The 20,533-nt window shown below is 35.6% G+C and overlaps 1 long non-coding RNA gene across 1 annotated transcript in view; it reads right to left on the bottom strand.

The window, feature by feature from the left end:
- Nucleotides 1–348: 348 nt before the first annotated feature.
- Nucleotides 349–20,533, bottom strand: part of LOC136829141 (uncharacterized) — a 92,270-nt gene continuing 72,085 nt past the window's right edge. Inside the window, exon 3 of the long non-coding RNA XR_010850315.1 lies at nucleotides 349–445. This is a non-coding gene — a long non-coding RNA (uncharacterized lncRNA). The remainder of the gene's footprint in view (nucleotides 446–20,533) is intronic.

The raw sequence follows: 20,533 nt of genomic DNA, 5'->3' as shown, positions 1-20,533 counted from the left end.
TCCAGCATTTGTATTTTTATGCTTCTCTATATTTTGTTGCATTTTTGCTGAATTATATAGTGGTATTTCTAAAGCCTGTTGAGTTTTCACGGATGGTCTGTAGTAATAACGAACTTTCCTTGAAATGCTCAGCATTTATGCATCCCTTTATTCCTTATTCAGTGCGTCGCCTTGTCTCCATAAGTGAACATTCAGTGTCTTTCCTACTTACTCTGTCTATATTTATCCTATTGTGCTACCCGTACTCATATGAAAGATGATATGCCCAAATCTCTCCTCTCCTCGTAATAATTGTTATTGTCATTAGGTTAATTATTTTAAACAAAATATTCCAGTAAAACTACTTACCCAAACTCCATTCTCACCCGGTCTCCATTCACGTTTCTGTGGGAATCTTCTCAACACGACATTTTTGCCGTCACCAGTATTGTGGTATCCATTATTCCTGCGGACAAAGAGACAAACAAAATATGAAAAAGGTGTCTTAATGTCTTAAGATTTGAATTAGTGCACTTGACCTATGACTTCTGATTACCCGTTTAAGTTTAGATATATTATGAAGCCTTAGTGGACAAAAATAATGTAAACCTACTTGGAAAGTTTCAGATTTCGTACAAGAGAAGAAGAAGGAGAAGACGAGAGAGAGAGAGAGAGAGAGAGAGAGAGAGAGAGAGAGAGAGAGAGAGAGAGAGAGAGAGTACGGGGAGCAAGTTAAAGTTCCCATTCATCGAACTTATCAAAGGAAGAGCAAAACCTGCTCACTATTAACGAAAGAGAAAGTGAGAAATTTTAGACTTCCGAGAGAAAATCTTTTTTTTAGATCAACGCTTTATACATTACATTCGGCCAAAATTCGGAACTCTCTCCTTGATGTCGCATTCACCGAACAATATAACCTTCTCTACTTTAACAAGCAAGGCTACCCTTAAGTCACGAATTCCTGTTACCCTCGTTGTCTGACCATTCCAGTTCTTCACAGGAGGGTGTGTAGAGCTTTCGGCTAGCACGCTGTTGGCCGAGCGCCTCGACTCTCCGAGCAGCCAATGAAGATTTAGAGGAATTTATTCCTGGTGATAGAAATTAATTCCTCGTCATAATGTGGTTCCGGATTCCACAATAAGCTGTAGGTCCCGTTGCTAGGTAACCAGTTGGTTCTTAGCCACGTAAAATAAATCTAATCCTTCGGGCCAGCCCTAGAGAGCTGTTAACCAGCTCAGTGGTCTGGTTAAACTAAGATATACTTTTTGCCTGACCATTCCGCTTTTCATAAATATTTTCATTCTTTACTTTTACTGTGTATATCCTTATTCCACGGATACGTTCTTCCTGACGACGGCCACAAAGGGCGGTAATCAAGTTAAAAGAAAAGATGCGACCACTTGGCAGACCACATTGCCACTAGGGTTCGTAACCAACGAAAAGGTTTTCGCTGTATTTCCTCCTGTAATTTATACAGTTCACCGTGAGTTCGGTACAGCAGATTAGTTTAGCCCAGTTGGAAAAGTGTCTCTTCTGAGGACTCATTCTTCTGACGGATGTGTAAGGAGGTGAGGCAGGAGTTATTTTAATTGGCATCCGTCAAAAGTTCATGTAAGTATACACTTGTACACACACACACACACACACACACACACACACATATATATATATATATATATATATATGTGTGTGTGTGTGTTTATATATATAATTATATAAATACAGTAGTTATATTATATAGTCACACACATATATATATTATATATACATATATATATATATATATATATATATATATATATATATATATATATATATATATATATATATATATATATATAGAGAGAGAGAGAGAGAGAGAGAGAGAGAGAATTGTCTATTACCTATCAGCTTTCTAATAGAAAATAGATGGTTTGCTGTTAAATTAAGAGAGAGAGAGAGAGAGAGAGAGAGAGAGAGAGAGAGAGAGAGAGAGAGAGAGAGAGAGAGAGAGAATTGTCTATTATCTATTAGCTTCCTAATAGAAAATAGATGGCTTGCTTTTAAATTTCTTTTGTTAACCAAATCTCCATTTCAAGCAATAGCCACGATTTTGCCAAAAATCGCAGTCCCTCCTGTTCCCGGCAGTGCAAACTTCAATTTAAACTTCTTGAAGGACTTCCGTAAGTAAACTTTTCTCCTTTGCCTGACCTAATGTGAGAAGAAAGCTTCCTCAAATGGGAAATTTAACTTTTATCGAATCGACTCTTAAGCAACAGTATGCGAGAGATTGAGAATGCTTGCAACGATAAAGAAATAGAAAAGTGCTCAGGGGAAAGTTCATAATAAAACTGTGATTTTGAATTTTTGTAAAGTAAATAAAATTTTCATTATGTAGGTATGAAATTTTGTAATATAAATGTAATCGAGATGAAAATGATCGTACATTTCCATAATAATAGTTTATAAAAAGCTTTATGAGAAATCTTCCGGTCCAGCATTGGACGGGCGTCTCAGTTGTGATAAATTATATTATATATTCTGTCTTCGTCTAAAAATATATATGTGTGAGTGAGTGAGTGAGTGAGTGAGTGAGTGTGTGTGTGTGTGTGTGCTTCTCTGTTTCTGAGTTTATTTTGAACACAAATCTCTGGTTCAAAGGCATGGTCACGTGACCTGATGTCTATGCATTAAGCATTAGTTCTGGAACTGAAGGAGGAATCAAGAACTGATATGTAAAATGCACACACACACATATATACACACACGCAAATGCATATGTATATATATATATATATATATATATATATATATATATATATACATATACATATACGTGCATTTTGGAAATATTAAATGTAAGTCAAAGTAAAATTAATACGGTTGAGTGAATATCTGCATCCGTTTCATTATCTGAATTTACTTTAAAATGAAAAAGGAATATATATATATATATATATATATATATATATATATATATATATATATATATATATATATATATATATATATATATATATAATTGAACATATATTTTTATCACATATAGTAATGATCATAATAATGATTCCTAATATCAATAACGTCTTATCTACCACATCTAGTGTGAAGGAGAGAGAGAGAGAGAGAGACAACCCAACTGTCTTTGGATGTTCCGTGTAGTTTTTATGCAATACCTGTGGACATTTCGGATGTACTATTTGCAAAATGAAGCCGATAATGTTGAGAAACTATTATCTAAGCAACTCCGGTTTAGTGAATAAAATAAAGTAGTTTTCTTTAACTGTAGCCACGAGCTGTTTCGGTGAAGTTAAAACTAAGTCTGAAAATTGTGAATTTTGTCTTTAACGAGTTGTTCTAATACTTTTATAGATAGCCATGGTTATTTTCTTGCTACCAGTCATTCAATGAAGTGTGATAATGAATATACCTGTTAACTATGTCCAGTAGCATCGATACATTCTGTAGCATAATAAAGCTTCATCACATAAATATAGGTATTCTGTAGCATAATAAATCTTAATCATCCAAATATAGGTATTCTGTAGCAGAATAAAGCTTGATCATCTAAATATAGGTAATCTGAACGATATAATATGATAACACCTTTTTTAATCTTTTATTTTTTAGTACTTTCCGCTGAAACCATTCCTTGTAACCTGATGACAAAGCTACCAAAAATTTAATCGCCTTCGACATTCTTCGATCTCTCTCTCTCTCTCTCTCTCTCTCTCTCTCTCTCTCTCTCTCTCTCTCTCTCTCTCTCTCTCTCTCTCTCTCTCTCTGAGATTTGTATATTTACCGTGTAGGGCTTATTGAACTTCCCGTACTATATAGCCTTAGCTTTGCTATTGTATTGATATTTGTACTTTTAAGCAAAATTGATGTACAAAAATGATGAAAATGATAGGGATTGACTTTATAATTTTACAGCGCTGCAGGATGTTCATTAATTGTGTTCCCTTGTTGACAATGAGCCTCATTATAGACATATACAAACAAACTGGTAAAAATTACATTCTTGTTTAATGTAAACAAGAATTTACTTTTTACCAGTTTACATTAAACAATAATGTTAGATGCAATATTTCAGGTTTTTATTCCCTTCAGTCGTTCTCTTTCTCTCTACTAAACACCATCTTCACCTTTAAATTACGACGCACATTACATCAATGGGTATATTTTTTTTTACTAAAAGATGAAAGTGAAAAAGATAACAGCATATTATCCATTGCCATTCTGAACTGTGAGAGTCTAGGTAATGAATATTTGCATCACTAGACTGAAATACTGATGACTTCTTCTTTAACTTTTGACTCTCACACTACCTATGTACAGTGTATCTCTCTGCCTGTCAATCTGTTCATCTATAAATATGCTTTTTAGAATGGGTGGTTTAAGGGAAACAATAAAATACATTGTGGAGTGTAAAATTCCAAGGTAGAACAAACGTTCGGGTTCCTCTGTCTGGGAATATTCAGGACATGTCAAGACCTTCCTCAATCCACTTCTCTGCGCTTTTTAGGCCTCGCCTTTCTCGTCTGACACAGAACTTTTGAGTTATTGAAATTCCACCAACGTGTCGCCCGCTATTGTTGCTGGTAACCAAAGCACATCAGAGCAATACTACTCTTTCCATATAAAATTCTTCCTTTCATCTCTGCTGTAGCGAAAGAAAACCTGACAGTGAGAAAGAAATCGACGACAAGGGGAGGTGGTCTAGCCAAATAAAATGGCGGGAAAATTATTCAAAGGATAAAATTTTTCACAAAATGAATGGTGTAGATATTGCTTGAGGAACGGAATTTCTTTTGGGTATCAAGCAGAAGAGAATAGCTATAATCGACAGTGACAGTTTCCTAGCTGAAAATTAGACTAATACAAATACATACACTCTTTCACACACACACACATATATATGAATACATATATAAATATATATATATATATATATATATATATATATATATATATATATATATATATATATATATATATATATATATATATATATATATGTGTGTGTGTGTGTGTGTGTGTGTTAGTCTGTCTGTGTGTGTATATTTGGATTTACCCAATTCTTACCAGGGTAACTGTCACTATCGGAGAAGTAATGCTAATAAAGGTTATTACTCTGTCTGAATTATCAATAGAACAATAATTTCTTTAATTGTTCAAGAATCTGAATAAACCCGAAGACATGCTTAATTTTCGAAGCAGGGCAATAGTGAGAAGTGATCTACAATAGTAATTATACGTATCTAAGTAAATAACAATGACACAACCGGAATAATGAAAACTTGAAAAGGTTTAACACACGAAGGAAAGACTGATTTATTATGGTCCAAATTCCACCTCTTTTAAACGCACGCATGTCCTCTTAATGTTGTAAACTGAGGAAGAACGAGAAAGCGTTTTCTCATAATTACCGAAATCTAATGTACATCCAGACATAAAGGCAGGAGAAGAATGTTAAATAAACTTACCATAATAGGTTTTGTGAATGGATTCATAAACTAACATCAAGGGACTGAATAAAACCGAACCAAAGTTTTATTATCGGCAGGAAACCATTTTTCATGTCACATGGAAGGTCATAAGTCCCCTATTCATATATATGGCTGCATATTTCACAGACTTTTACGCTTTATGAGGCAGTATTGCCAGCTGTATATTATGTAATACCCAACAAAATTATCTAAACCCGTTAAATATTATTATTATTTTATTATTATTATTATTATTATTATTATTATTATTATCGTGCTGACAGTAATAACCTAATTTAAGGTAAACAGTTGTACGAAAGAGGCACACCAAGGTATAAGGAATATCAAAGTAACCGAAAAAGCATGCATATATAACGAAAGACCATGAAACAATTGATCATAAATTAGTACTGCTCCCAGTAAACCATTAAACGCTGGTTTTAAATAGCTTTTAAAATATGTAGAATCTAGACCCTAACAAGGCAGTTTTAAATCAATGGTAAAAGTCGCCATCTCTTGAAATAACGCATATTTTCTCAGTATTCATACATCGTCTACAGATGTAGAACCTGAAAGGAAAACCGTCCTCAAATATTCCAGATTAATATAATTGTTAATTGTAGGTGTTTATGATAAACATTCAGACTGCAGCTTTACCCGCGAGAGTGGATTACTATGTAATGTAGTCGTTGGTGTGTTTGTTTTTCATTATGTCATGAAGAGAGGAGTTGTTGACTTAGGGAAAGGTTCCCTCTTCGGGCAATATGAATTCCAAGGAATAGGAATTCCGGCTAGAAGAGAAATTCAACTGTGACTTCTTTCGTTACTTGTCTTACGTGGAGGTTAAGTAATGTAGATATGTATGTGTGTGTGTGTGTGTGTGTTCCAGCATAACTCTGAAACGCACTGAGCAATTTCAACCAAACTTGGTATACATATAACTGACTATCTGGAAAAGAATACTTTGGCGGTAAGACATCACTAGCATCAAAGGGCACAGAAGTGTGTTGGGGTGGGGACGGCTTCCTCGAAATGGGGCTGGTTCTGCCAGCAAACATAGTAACTAAATAAACTCTACGGGTTTATCATACCTCATTTCGGTATACATATGACTTACTATCTGGAAACGAATACTGTTAGGGAGGGTAAGACATCACTGACACCAAAGGGGGTGGGAAGGGGGCAACATGTAAAAATAACCGAAAACGACAGATTTTAGTGTCTAATCCATAGTTTTTGAGGTCGCTGAGATGAGTAGTCACACTCCCGATGCCCTTTAAGTCCAAGTTCAGCCCCAATAGGAATTGGATGGTGGAAAGGGGTGAAATATAAAACGTCAAAATGTTCGGAAATGTAATTAGAGCTACTATCTTAACAGGAGAGAGAGAGAGAGAGAGAGAGAGAGAGAGAGAGAGAGAGAGAGAGAGAGAGAGAGAGAGAGTTTATTGGTTGCCATTCAGAGTTTTCTCGGGCAACACCAGGTTGATCAGCTAGCATGATTATACACTTGGCCTTATACTTCCATTAAACCAGACACAAGATGTGAATACATGGGAGAAATCTTACATTATACCAGTATAAAGAGAGAGAGAGAGAGAGAGAGAGAGAGAGAGAGAGAGAGAGAGAGAGAGAGAGAGAGAGAGAGAGAGAGATTCTTAAAAAACACGGCTGCGATCTCATTCTGAATAATGCGATGCAAAAACTTCTAGAACTTACCCTGAAATGAGAAAGTTAGAGCCAATTATCATCAAACCTCAATCTCTTAAATGAGGACATGGGGAAGAAATTAAAACTTATGACAGAGAATTAAAAGTTGGGTTATTAATTAACTTAAACAAATGCAAAGTGACGCATAATGATGAAGCTGAAGAAATGAATGGAATTTTCTAATATTAAAGACATTGCTGAGTGACTACACTGTGTGCTTAGCAGGAATTATAATTCGCTGTGAGTCTTGGTTAAATATGTAAATGAATGTGGGGTATTCAAAGGACGCAGCATCCGTATTTATGAGTTTATCAGGTAAGGGTCTAGTTAGGTCACAGGTTATATTCTTGACACATTGACACTGAGTTTACATCCTTTCATTATTAGATTTGCTATGTGAGGGTACAGTTAATAATGTTTCAATCTCTTCCTCTCCATTGGAGGGGAAGAGAAAGAAGATGAGGTAAGAAAGAAACTTTTCAAAAGAAATGCTTTACAAGGTCCCTTATTTGACACAATGAATAATGGTGATTCCTTTATCACTAATGTGAAAAAAGGAATGTATTTCATCTATTTCATTTTCTTAAAATGCTGAATTAATGAAAGAAACAATCAGTTGATCTGTATATTTAGGGCCAGTTCACAATGGCTGAGAAAGATGCCAGAGAGAAATGAACTGACGGAGTGAGACGAAAAGGGCCATTAGGATATTAGGCATTCCATTATTTACCACAAATCGTCAATAAGTGTGAAAGTTTTAAGAAATGAAAAAGAAGTTTGAATTCATCTCAAAAGCACGACCTTTATTTTTTTTAACATTGGTTTCATAAAGAAAGTTTTGAAAAATAATAGAAAGATACTTTTGTTTGACGCTTGTTCTGAAGAGGGAAAGCCTATTTAAGTACGAATTTCTTAGCAAAGTCATTGTAAGCAATGAAATGCGCATAAAAAACTGAGGTTTTGTCTAGCAAGCCATAAAACAGTCAGTTAGGAAGACATCGCATGAAAAACTTTTTCGCACTCGCTTTATTTTTTTGCATATACCAGCTTAATCTAGAACCGGGATCTAACATATGATTCCGTTCAAGAGTAAGTCACTAATTAAGTCGAGATGCTTTTTTGAGGTCAGATGCAAATGCATACCACAGACGCAACTGATATCGGTAAAAAAAACAACTGAATTATGAAAAAGAAATATTTTTATCATCGGCAACCAAGAAATATTTCCATTATTCCTTAGACAAAATTCTTCCATAAAAAGGAAAAGCACTGATTTTTATGAATATTCATGGGATTACACATTGTGATTTTGGAGAACTGATTTTGCGAATTGATGTTTTAAAAAGAAAATAAATATTTCTAAACCAGTAACAGTTTTTTTACTCCTGGCGTTTCTTTTCATACTGCATAACAACAAAAAGAAGCATTATGGAAATATTCTGACTATTTTATACATTATCTCCCTGAGATAGTCCACAGATTGCAGATACGCTGAATAATGCTGTCGACCCCACGTCAAGATAATAATGGTTTGTGTTTAAGGTCACCGGAGAACGTGAAACTAATTCGATATAATCATTTACTATATTGAATTCGGGGCTGAAGGTAATGGAGAGTGTACCAGTACAATTAACATTTATATCTTTAACGACTACATAGGAATAAACACAAGGTGACACAAAGTGTTGTACTTGGAACTTCCTTGTGCTATGTCAGAGCTCTCCTAGAACTAAAAGTTGTAGAGATTAAGTGTCCGTCATTTTTAAAAAGAAAAAGAAATTTACATAAACTTCCTCCCTCATGCACTCAGGATCTTTCTCTTAAACATATATACAGATACCAAACACCATGCTTACATTGAGTTTATTCAGCGAATGACCTTCATTTTCATTAGAGTACTACTAATAATTTTTACTAATACTTACTAGTAATTTTTAACTAATAACCTTCATTTTAATAATTGATTTTCAGTACTACTAGTAATTTTTAACTAATAACCTTCATTTTCATTAGAGTACTACTAGTAATTTTTAACTAATAACCTTCATTTTCATTAGAGTACTACTAGTAATTCTAACTAATAACCTTCATTTTCATTAGAGTACTAATTTTTAACTAATAACCTTCATTTTCATTAGAGTACTACTAGTAATTTTAACTAATAACCTTCATTTTCATTAGAGTGCAATTTTAACTACTAAGATTAATTTCAACTAATAATATATTTCGTCAAACGACAATAAAAAGATACATTCTAAATTGGCAAGAAAACCGAAACCAAGACAGAGGAAATTATATTCGGTCTCCGGGGAACAACTGACGGCTAATGGACGTGCAATGGACGCGTGAACATCATGGAAACTTAATTAACCACAGACGTAAGCCAATTCACCCAGCCTGTGTAAGGCTTGAATTGTTGAGGCACACCATTAACTACAGATTAATGGGGGTTGCTTTGGATTTGATGGCAATTGATCGTGTGAGTAACGTTAGTGTATATAAAAATATATTTGTTTTAGTTCTGCCATAACATTCTTAGGATATAAACTTACGAGATTACATCGTCTGAAATTAAATGAATTTCCCTCTCTGAAGTTTAAGCGAGCTATTTTCTGTACTGTAGATAGGGACCAGTTCACGAAAGAAGAAAAAAAAAAAAAAAAAAATTCCTTCCTTCCAGCCACAATGTAGTTGTGATGAAGGTGCTGACCTCAAGCCCCTCGTCTGCCTGGTTAACACCTAAAACTGACACTTGTCACCATGTACCCAACTCGCTGCTTAAGTCAACAGAGAATAATGTGGCTGAAAGGAATATGCTTAAAAAGTTCCTGCGCCCTTGGGAACTAATGGACAGAATGATGATGGAATCATGGGTCTTTGTCTGTATGTGGAAAAACAGGACCTATAGCAGCCACCTAGTTCCTCGCTAGGAGGGTGGGTTCCGTTCTCAGCTAGCACTCTGCTGGCCGCGAGTTCGAATCTCCGACCGGCCAATGAAGAATAAGAGGAGTTTATTTCTGGTGACAGAAATTCATTTCTCATCATAATGTGGTTCGGATTCCACAGTAAGCTGTAGGTCCCGTTGCTAGGTAACCAATTGTTTCTTAGCCACGTAAAATAGATCTAATCCTCCGGGCCAGCCCTAGGAGAGCTGTTAATCAGCTCAGTGGTCTGGTTAAACTAAGATATACTTAACTTTCCACCACTATCTAAAACGATATTCATCCAGAACTTGGACAAGCGAGACATGAGTTGACACGTACTGGATGCCCAGGAACACCATAGAAGACATCGTAGTGAAGAAAATAGACAAAATACCAGACACAGACAAGAAACACCAACAAAACAACAACAAAAATGAAACCATCTACCGTGAACCCAACTAAGGGATGACCTGCACACCAGAAATGGGTGCCCTTCGTTGAATAATCTCTTACGGAGTAGCACCGGAGAGACCGTCTGAAAGCAACCTTGATGCCACCCCTCCGATGATCAAGGACTCGAGGACGTACGTGGTTTACGATTATAGAGGACTGGGAGAAGCATGCAAACCTCGACAAACTCCGCTGGCCAAACGATGGCAACCTAACGAGGCAAGGGTTTTAAATGTCTCGTTGAAATGTTATATCGTTCGATAATATACATGAATATGCAATGCACTACAACCCTAATGCTATTATTCTCCTTGCACTTTAATACATTTTTATCTATTTATCAATTTATTGATTTATTTTTTCTTCTTAAAAAGTGAGAGCTCTTCTTTCTGTATTTCCTTTTACCTTCTCTTACTTCCTAACGATCACCATATTCTTTGGAAGCTTGAATTTCAAGTCAGTGGCCCCTGTGGGCTTGTTCCATATGAACAGGGTTCATGTTCTGAATTATAATAATATCAATAATAATAATAATAATAATAGTGTTTTTATATCACTCTGATAAGATAACGGGAGGTAATTTTTCATGACTGAATAGTCTTCATCACAAAATATATTCATTGATCATGTCATGTAAGAATCTTCGGCTCGTACAACCTTATCGCGACTTCTTGTAAATGACCATATCAGTAGTCCTTACCTATTATTTTTTTCGAAATTTAAACTTCCTTCTCTGATTAAAATGATTAACACGAATTTTAGAAACTTTACACAATACAGGATTAACCCATTTATCGTGTATCCTAACTTGTAGTGAATATATTTTAGAATGACTGTGTGAGCAAAGTTCCCCGGATAATGTTGCTTTCACACCGTGAAATCCATTAAAATTTTCAAGATTTCTCGTCTACGTTTGGACACTGACGAATATCCCCGGGCACTTTCGCTGTAGTATTCAGTTATATTGTCTTCATATATTTTCTAATGGACTTGCAGTCCAAATTAATTTTGCAATACATTAGAAACTTACAGCGACGGAACCTCTGGAGAAATCTTGGGATTCTTATTACCAATTCATACTACTATATCTAGAGTGTCTAGGAATATTGATATGGCAGATAAGACGCTGAGTCTGTAAAGAATGCTCCTTAGGAAAGAGTTATCAGTTAGGACCTGCCAAGTTGTCTATGCATAAGCTATAGAGGTCATTAATAAAGGGACAGAATGGAAAGAAACAGCTCAGGAAGACAAAATATTAGCAGTAAGAAAGAATTGTCGCTGGGAGATAGTTAATAATTTACCATTTTATTTCGTCCCTACAAATGGAAGCTGCTGCTTGGTAAGAAAAACGGAAAACCGTAATTCGTATAAATTTGGCTGTTTCCTCAATATTTTTAGTTAAGCGATCAAGAAGCTGGTAAGTTGTAATTCAGGTTCCGATTTTACTATTCTTGGGGCTATAGGATAAAACAAGCAAATGTGATACGAAAAAATCAACACAAGGAAGTCTTACATAGCGTTCTGATTTTCGACATATTAAGAGGAAAACAAAGTTTATTGGAGAAACAAATCTACAGTTATGTATGGGTACAAATATATTTAAAAATAAATAAATCTCTACAGAGAATGGTACAGATTCCCGAAAGCTCTCCGTATAGATTCAATTTTAAATATATTTGTACCCATACATAACTGTGGATTTGTTTCTCCATTCCCAGATTCATGCCGGTATAAGTATTTGTTAACAAAGTATATCATCCAGTGGCAAAAAGACCCGTCCCAAAAATCTGCCGTTGTCCGGAAAGCTACATAGGAAAATATTTTGGAGATGGGTTTCTTGTATCAAAAGGTTTGCTATATTAGAACAAATATCCGAAATTTCATTTGTCATTACATACATTTTCCTTTCACCGCGTGTTGCTGCAGCAATCACATTAACTTTTCTTCTCTTAGATTTTTTTAAACAATTATATTTTTTTCCTATGGAAAGAGTATGAGATAGTGTATGCTACTTATTTAAACGTTTAGCACATCATGGGGGCGGGTGGGAGAGGATTGCGGATAACAGTGAGATATTTCTTGTTAGTAGATATTCGTTATGGTACTTCGGTTTAGAGTACCATAAATATAACTTGCTAACAAGAGTTCATTAATTTTTATTATGCGCAAAGTTTTCAGCGCGTATAATGCTATATGAAATGCGCCACGGTTTCCGACGAAAGGTTTGAAAATTTTAGCCGTATGGATATGAAACTTTCAGCCACGGCCCATGAAAATTTTAGTCGTGGCCCATGAAAATTTCAGCCACGGCCCGTTGGTGGCTTGTGTTCTTGGTACCTACAGTACTGCCAGACGTACGATTATGGCTAATTTTAACCTTAAATAAAGTAAAAACTCCTGAGGCTATAAGGCTGCAATTTGGTATGTTGATGATTGGAGGGTGGATGATCAACATAAAAATTTGCAGCCCTCTAGCCTCAGTAGTTTTTAAAGAGTACGGACAGAAAACCTGCGGACAGACAAAGCCATTAAAAAACCAGTTCAGAAAGACGTAGGAGTACAAAATAAGAACTTTAAATAAAACTATATCTGAAATCTGCTTAAAATTCTTGTTAAACTGTTGTGTAAAATAAGATGATATCCTTCTGAGAGTATAACATCTTGGCGTTAATGCTCATTCTTGCTAACGTTTTGTCATATTTCTAAGTGTAAGTCACATAGATTATCTTATCTTTAGCTTAATATTTAAAAACAATGGAAAATAAGGGTACCATTTATGATTCAAGAAGCCTTATAAGAGGCCAATACATCTTCATATCATCTCACCTGATGGTGATACTGAATTATTATAACATACCATTGTTACTTTTTATTTAAATTTTACTGCAGTAAGAATTTGAAAAAGTGATATTGTGTTACAATAATGTTAAAGTTACTAGGAATCTCTATCTAATTCTAACGAGAGCTGTCTCAAATAAATTCTAATGAACCTAGCAAAATCGCTCGAGCCTTTAGTTTTAAGCGATCAGGTACCTCCATAAAAATACAGATAAACATTACTAACATTATAGAAAGAAAGAAAAAATGGTATTCAAACCATAATGAGAATAGAAGCATTTTTGTTTGTATATCACACACAGCTGTGAAAAACAAACAAACATATTCGAGCCCTGAATCAAAAGTACTTTTGTCGACATTGAAACGACGGTTGCATTGCTTGTATTTCAATTTTTCATCGACAGTGACAATTTCTCCTCGAATTCACCCGTGCACTGAAATTCATAGTATACTGGATTTTGGTGAAGGACGAGTGTTCTGGTTTTATGGAAGTTTCATCTAAAACTTCAAGGCAAAAACTCTGACCAGAGAGTTGTATATAAGGCTAAATGAGCATTGTTACGAGTAAATATTTTACGACATTACTGCTGCTATTACTAATCTTTACTGAGTGGGTATTTAAAAATTTTTTATTCGTAATATATCACTGTGGATACTAATATTTTTTAGAGTATTTGAGGAAGTGACTCGTGCGTTGAAAAAGGAAGTAATACGCTTACTAAAATGCGTATGTCAACGCTCAGTAGAATAAAACTACAAAAATAAGTAATGTAAGTTTCCCTTTACTCGGTATAAAACATGATAGATTATATTATTAAAATAAAAAAAAAGATATCGTCCCTTTTTTGACGTAAAGTACGAAAGGAAGGCAATAGAAATCGCCATAAAATTTTCCCATTCACATTTCCAATCAATACCCTCTAGTGCACAGTCAAATAAGCTAAAACTATCATTCAAGCGATTTGATAACATAAACAAAAGTCGAGGAAACAATAAAATCTTATCTAAATGATGTGCGACAATTCGTAAATTTACGCAGTTTATGTAAAAATACATAAGAACTATAAGTAGTTTCATTACTAGGCCCAAGTACTTTGGGTGGTTTATTTTTTGCCCCTAAGCGACCTATGTGCACATTTACCTCACCGAAATAGATCACCGGTGGCGTCATGAAGTTTAAGCCTGTTCCCAGAAAAATTCCTCGTCCCTCGGAAGACCAATGGCTCACCAATAACACCACTCACCCTTGCGCATACATTACTTTAAAATGAAAAGTTCACCGTCTTTTCAGGCACTATCCTGTCTGCTTCGCATTTCTTTAGAGAAGATCCCTTTGTGTTCACTCTCTTCGTTAAGAGAGGATTCTTAAGGCTTTTGTGCCCAGCTCCTTACGGTAAAAGTTGATTAGGTCAATTCCTTTCAAGACGGAGTATTTTTCACTCCTACTCGATCCTTTTCCTTGCTGCTGAATGCGACAATGTGTATGTTATTTCAGTCCTCTTCTCTCTCTCTCTCTCTCTCTCTCCTTATATATATATATATATATATATATATATATATATATATATATATATATATATATATATATATATACATGTATATATACAGTGTATATATCTATATATATATACTTACATATGCAGCAGATAGCAAAACCAGGCATTTCACGAACTGCCTGATATTTCAGGCAGATAGCGAAATGCACTTAGGGACATTTGATCCCCCAGGGGCTAGTACTAAACACAGCTAAATACATTTGACCGTCCAGGGGCTAGTACTAAACACGGCAAAACAGTGTAAGTGAGTCACTGTTTTGCCGTGCTTAGTACTAGCCCCTGGGGCAATCAAATGTCCCTAAGTGCATTTCGCTATCTGCCTGTAACATATATGCCAGGTTTCGCTTTCTGCCTGTGACATAATTATATGCACATATGCAAATTTTCCCACATGAAGGAGTGGGAGGAATGGGGAAGATAATTTCAGTTCTCAGCAAGACTTCGGGGATGAAGTTATTAAACCCTAGGCCTTTTTCTTGGCCTCAGGTGAAGATGCTACCCCTTGAAATCTGGGTTGGCCGGTTAGCACTAGGCCTAGGCGGATCCTATAAATATTGCGAAAATATTTAGGTACAGTTAATGTCACTTGAAATCTGGGTTGGCCAGTTAGCGCTAGGCCTAGGCGGATCCTATGAATATTGCGAAAATATCTAGGTATAGTTAATGTGACTTGAAATCTGGGTTGGCCGGTTAGCGCTAGGCCTAGGTGGATCCTATTAATGTTGCAAAAACATTTAGGTAGTTAGTATGCATGAGAGTGTGAGAATGCACATGTACTGGTTTGTATGGTTTGCTGTTGCTTGGAAAAATGAACACCCAAACAAAGGTAAAACAATAAATGGACTTTCCCCGACGGATATCTGGTAATCGAGGGAGAAGGGATATTAGCAGAAGTGAATACCGAAGAGGGCTGGTCGCAAGACACATGATTAACAGAGGAAAAAGACATTGGAAAGTTACTTTACCAAACTGTAGTGGGAGAAAATGAGTGGTATAAATGCGGTTGTTATGAGGAACAAGCAACACTATGTGTAGCAAGTATGAAACAAGGCCCAGGATTATTATAACAAAAGATGATTATGAAATTTCAACGTGATTACGTATTAAACGAAGTAGAAAAGAAATACTCCGGGAACAATACTGTTTACATGAAGCATATACAAAATATATGGAAAAAATTATAAAATTGAAGTAATAGAAAATCCCAAAACTACATTGCATCAAAAGGCAAGGACTTCAGTTACAATGATGGAGGTCTCAAATGGACCCCAGTGGCTATATACCATCTGTAGACAGTTCTGCACAATAAACCGTACTCTGACCTTGAACTTTTCTCTCGTAATGCTACCAAATTTTACATGCATGCACACAGATACAGTTACACATATACCCATACACACAGATGGACTCATATATATATATATATATATATATATATATATATATATATATATATATATATATATATAATTTATATATATATATATATATATATATATATATATATATATATATATATATATATATATATATATATATACATTATATATACATATGATAATGCTAGAGTGAGAGAGGAGTTACACATAGACCAGATGAAAGCAAGGCAGTGGCAGCATTTTCTGCCAAAAAGGTTTGATAGAGAAGAAATATGTCTAAGCAAGAGAAAAAAAGGAAATGTTTTAATGTTAAGTGAACACTCCTCTATAAGAGTAAAGTGTTCATGTTGAAAGAAAATTAGAAAACAGTAGAGGCGACTGAGAAAACCTGTGTAAACAGTATGCGTGGAATGTATGCGTGGAAGATATTACAGCTTTTAGGCTTTGATTAAGAGGTTTGTGTAGGTGAAAAGATGGATCATAAAGTTACGACAATGGGAAAAAGTATACCTTAGTTTAACCAGACCACTGAGCTGATTAACAGCTCTCCTAGCAACGGGACTACAGCTTATTGTGGAATCCGAACCACATCATACCGAGAAATGAATTTCTATCACCAGAAATAAATTCCTCTAATTCTTCATTGGCCGGCCGGAGACTCGAACTCGGGCCTAGCAGAGTGCTAACCGAGAACTCTACCGACTCGTCCAACGAGGAACTATGACAATGGGAGACTGTAGCCTTTAATGACAATGGGAGACCGTAGCCTAGTAAAAAGTTTATATATTTCAAGGTTCTTGGGAGGAAGGAGGAGAGGGAGAGCGAATGGTTTGATTATTTTGATTATTTGGAACAGAAATGCCTCAGTAGCCAAGATGCCCCATACATTTACATCTGTATAAGTCAATTTTGCACCATTAAGAATTATAATTCAAGAATTTCTCGAAAATACATTTTAAAATAGGTTTAATCTCACATGAAAACAAGAACTAACCATACTTTAGATGGTCAGGCTTATCCGTAAAAAATATATTTTCACATATGTCACCGATATTCGATATATTTTATATCAGTGATGAGAGCAAGGGCGCTACTCACCTCCATCTTCTGTATAAGCCTGACCATCTAAAGTATGGTTAGTTCTTGTTTTCATGTGAGATTAAACCTATTTTAAAATGTATTTTCGAGAAATTCTTGAATTATAATTCTTAATGGTGCAAAATTGACTTATACAGATGTAAATGTATGATAGGATGATGAGACCTGTGGTCAATGACTGCACGCAAAAACAAAACTTGGCTATAAAACTGATTTCGGTCACAGTACTAATAATGACCAAAATATTTAAATACATTAAGTAACTAAATAAATAGACATATAATAAATAAACAGGCATCAAACGTTAAAATTCCGTCAATTGTCGCACGAACCAATGCTCCATTAATACATGAAATATGTAAATTAATCCCATACAAATGCGACGCAGCCGGTCTCAAGAGGCTTTGAGTGGGGTTTCCTTAGGCCATTGCCAACAGGTTACTGACAGTAAGTACCATCGGTTCAGGCCGGGGTAAGATGTTCTTGAGCTTCGAGGATTGCGATGAAATTCTTTTGGAAATTTGTGGGTGCTTAAACTCAGACACCTACCGATTTATGTAAGATTCTTTTCTCTTTGTCTGCCTGAATGTCTGTCAGTCTGTCTGTCTCTCCTACTCCTCCCCTCTCTCTCACTCTTTCTGCATGTCTCTCTTAATTTTTATATATATATATATATATATATATATATATATATATATATATATATATATATGTATATATATATATATATATATATATATATATATATATATATATATATATATATATATATATATATATATATATATAAATGCATATATATATATATATATATATATATATATATATATATATATATATATATATATATATATATATATATATATATATTATATATACTATATATATATGCGAGTGTTTGTATGTGCGTATATATATATATGAAAATGAAACACTGGGATAAATTCAAACTGGTTCCGCCTTCAGTTTCCTAAGACATGTTAAAGAGGGCTGATATTTAAAGGTAGAAATTTACAGGATATATGCTAAACTGACAGTGCAAACGAACACAGACGATTGGAAAACAAATATTCACACCTGATAAAACGTGAAAAAGATGGAGCAATGGACTCGTTAGAGCCTGAGGTCAATCCATTTATTATTCTTTACGAGCTTGAAGGCGCCATTGGGTGGATGTGTCATGTCTCCCGTACCCTCCCGATCCCCTACCTACCCCGCCCCACCCGGGGCGGACAAACAGGTTTGCAGGAGGAGGGCAGATGTGTCATGTCTCTCCTACCCTCCTGATCCCCTGCCTACCCCGCACCGGGTTTGCAGGAGGAGGGTGGATGTGTCATGTCTCCCTACCCTCCTGACCCCCTACCTACCCTGCCCCCACATCGGTGGACAAACAGGTATGCAGGAGGAGGGTGGATGTGTCATGTCTCCCCTACCCTCCCGATCCCCTACCTATTCCGCCCCCACCCTGGGCGGACAAACAGGTTTATAGGAGGAGGGTGAACATGTCATGATTCTCCTACCCTCCCGATCCCCTACCTACCCCACAGTTTGCAGGAGTAGGGTGGATGTGTCATGTCTCCCCTACCCTCCTGATCCCATACCTACCCCGCCCCCACCTGGGGCGGACAAACAAGGTCTACTCGGATTCTCTTATTATAGATACATTTTATATATTAGTATTGAAATGAATGGATCAAGTTTCTACGTTCCTTGACTACTTTTCATACTCTCACAAGACCTTTAATAAAACTGGGTTCTTTGATATTTCTTTCTGCTGAGTTATTGGAGTGAACTAATGTTGTTTAACTTGTCTAATTCACTGAATGATTGCTTTTATTAACATAACGGACATTGCATCGTTCGCCTGTGCATTAATACGTATTTCTGGGTAATCACTGGAAAAAGAGGATTTGGAATAATTTATTTTCATCTCCAGTAATGCCTCCAGCGTGACTAAGTGCAGTATAATCGAATGGTTTCTGGGAACGAATCACTTGGGACACAAAGATCACAGAGAAATACATCAAAGTAAGAACTTCTTAGAAATTCCTCAAATGACAGCCCACTAACCCTCTGATCTTTTCCTCTCAGGTGAGCCACCTTTCTGCGTTCAAGACCATCTTACACGATTTAACGAAATATATATATATATTTTTTATTAGATAAAAATGGGAGTTGTTACAAGGAAAAGTGACTTTACTTACTTATGTTGGTTTTGTGGGTAAGTGACAACAGTTGGGTGTAGCAATGATTGTTAATATGGTGGGCTGAGAACAGAAGCAATTGCTTCACACAGGTTTTTGAAAGTAGATATATCGGGTGAAAGTAGGGTCGAAGGGTTGAGTTTTGGGGTAGGTTGAGAGTGGATGATAGTAGGGTGGTTTAATAAGACTAGGAGGAAGTTTCTGAAGACCAAGGAAATAGATGTTACTTTGGAGAGGAAGAATATATAGGAAAGTAAGATAGACGCATCAGAAAAATTTTGGACACTTGCATCGTTTTCAAGCAACGGTATAACAGAATACTGCTATATTTATTCGTTCCTAACCAACAGCTGTTTCTACCATCCATGGTCCTCCTCAGAGCTAATCTGGATTTACAATGGAATTGCATAATAACAAATGGCAGAGTTCAGTCAAAAAATGATCGACAATCAAGTACAGAAAATAACATTTTAATTTTGTTAGTGATAGTTGAGGCCACATGCACACTGGCACTTGAAAAAAAAAATCTACGCTAAAAGAATCCTACAACTATATATTTTTTTAATGATGTGTTTTATACTTGCAAATAATTGCTACAGATAAGTTGCTCCAGGCGTCTATTTCTGGTGTATGAAATGAACTGAGAAAAGGTGAAAAGAGAAACAGTTTTATCAGGTTACTATTGGGAGAGTTCAAATAAAAGGACGGACCATCCAAGGGCCTTAATGTGTTTGCTCTGAAGATGTGAATGAGAGAGTAGATAGTGATGCCATCTGATATTCTTTGGACTTCCATGTTCGTATATTGGGAAGAGGTGTGTAATTTGATATACTGTATTCTTTGGACAAACAGTATATCAAAGTACAGTATATATGGGTCTTTCTGTCGAGAAACATGCCAAGCGCCATCCTGGGCCAAAGTATTTTTAAT

This window comes from Macrobrachium rosenbergii, chromosome 44, assembly GCF_040412425.1.
Source record: "Macrobrachium rosenbergii isolate ZJJX-2024 chromosome 44, ASM4041242v1, whole genome shotgun sequence".
Lineage (NCBI taxonomy): Eukaryota > Metazoa > Arthropoda > Malacostraca > Decapoda > Palaemonidae > Macrobrachium > Macrobrachium rosenbergii.
Note: the sequence above shows the minus strand (reverse complement) of the source record. Positions and strands in the feature narration are given on the sequence as shown.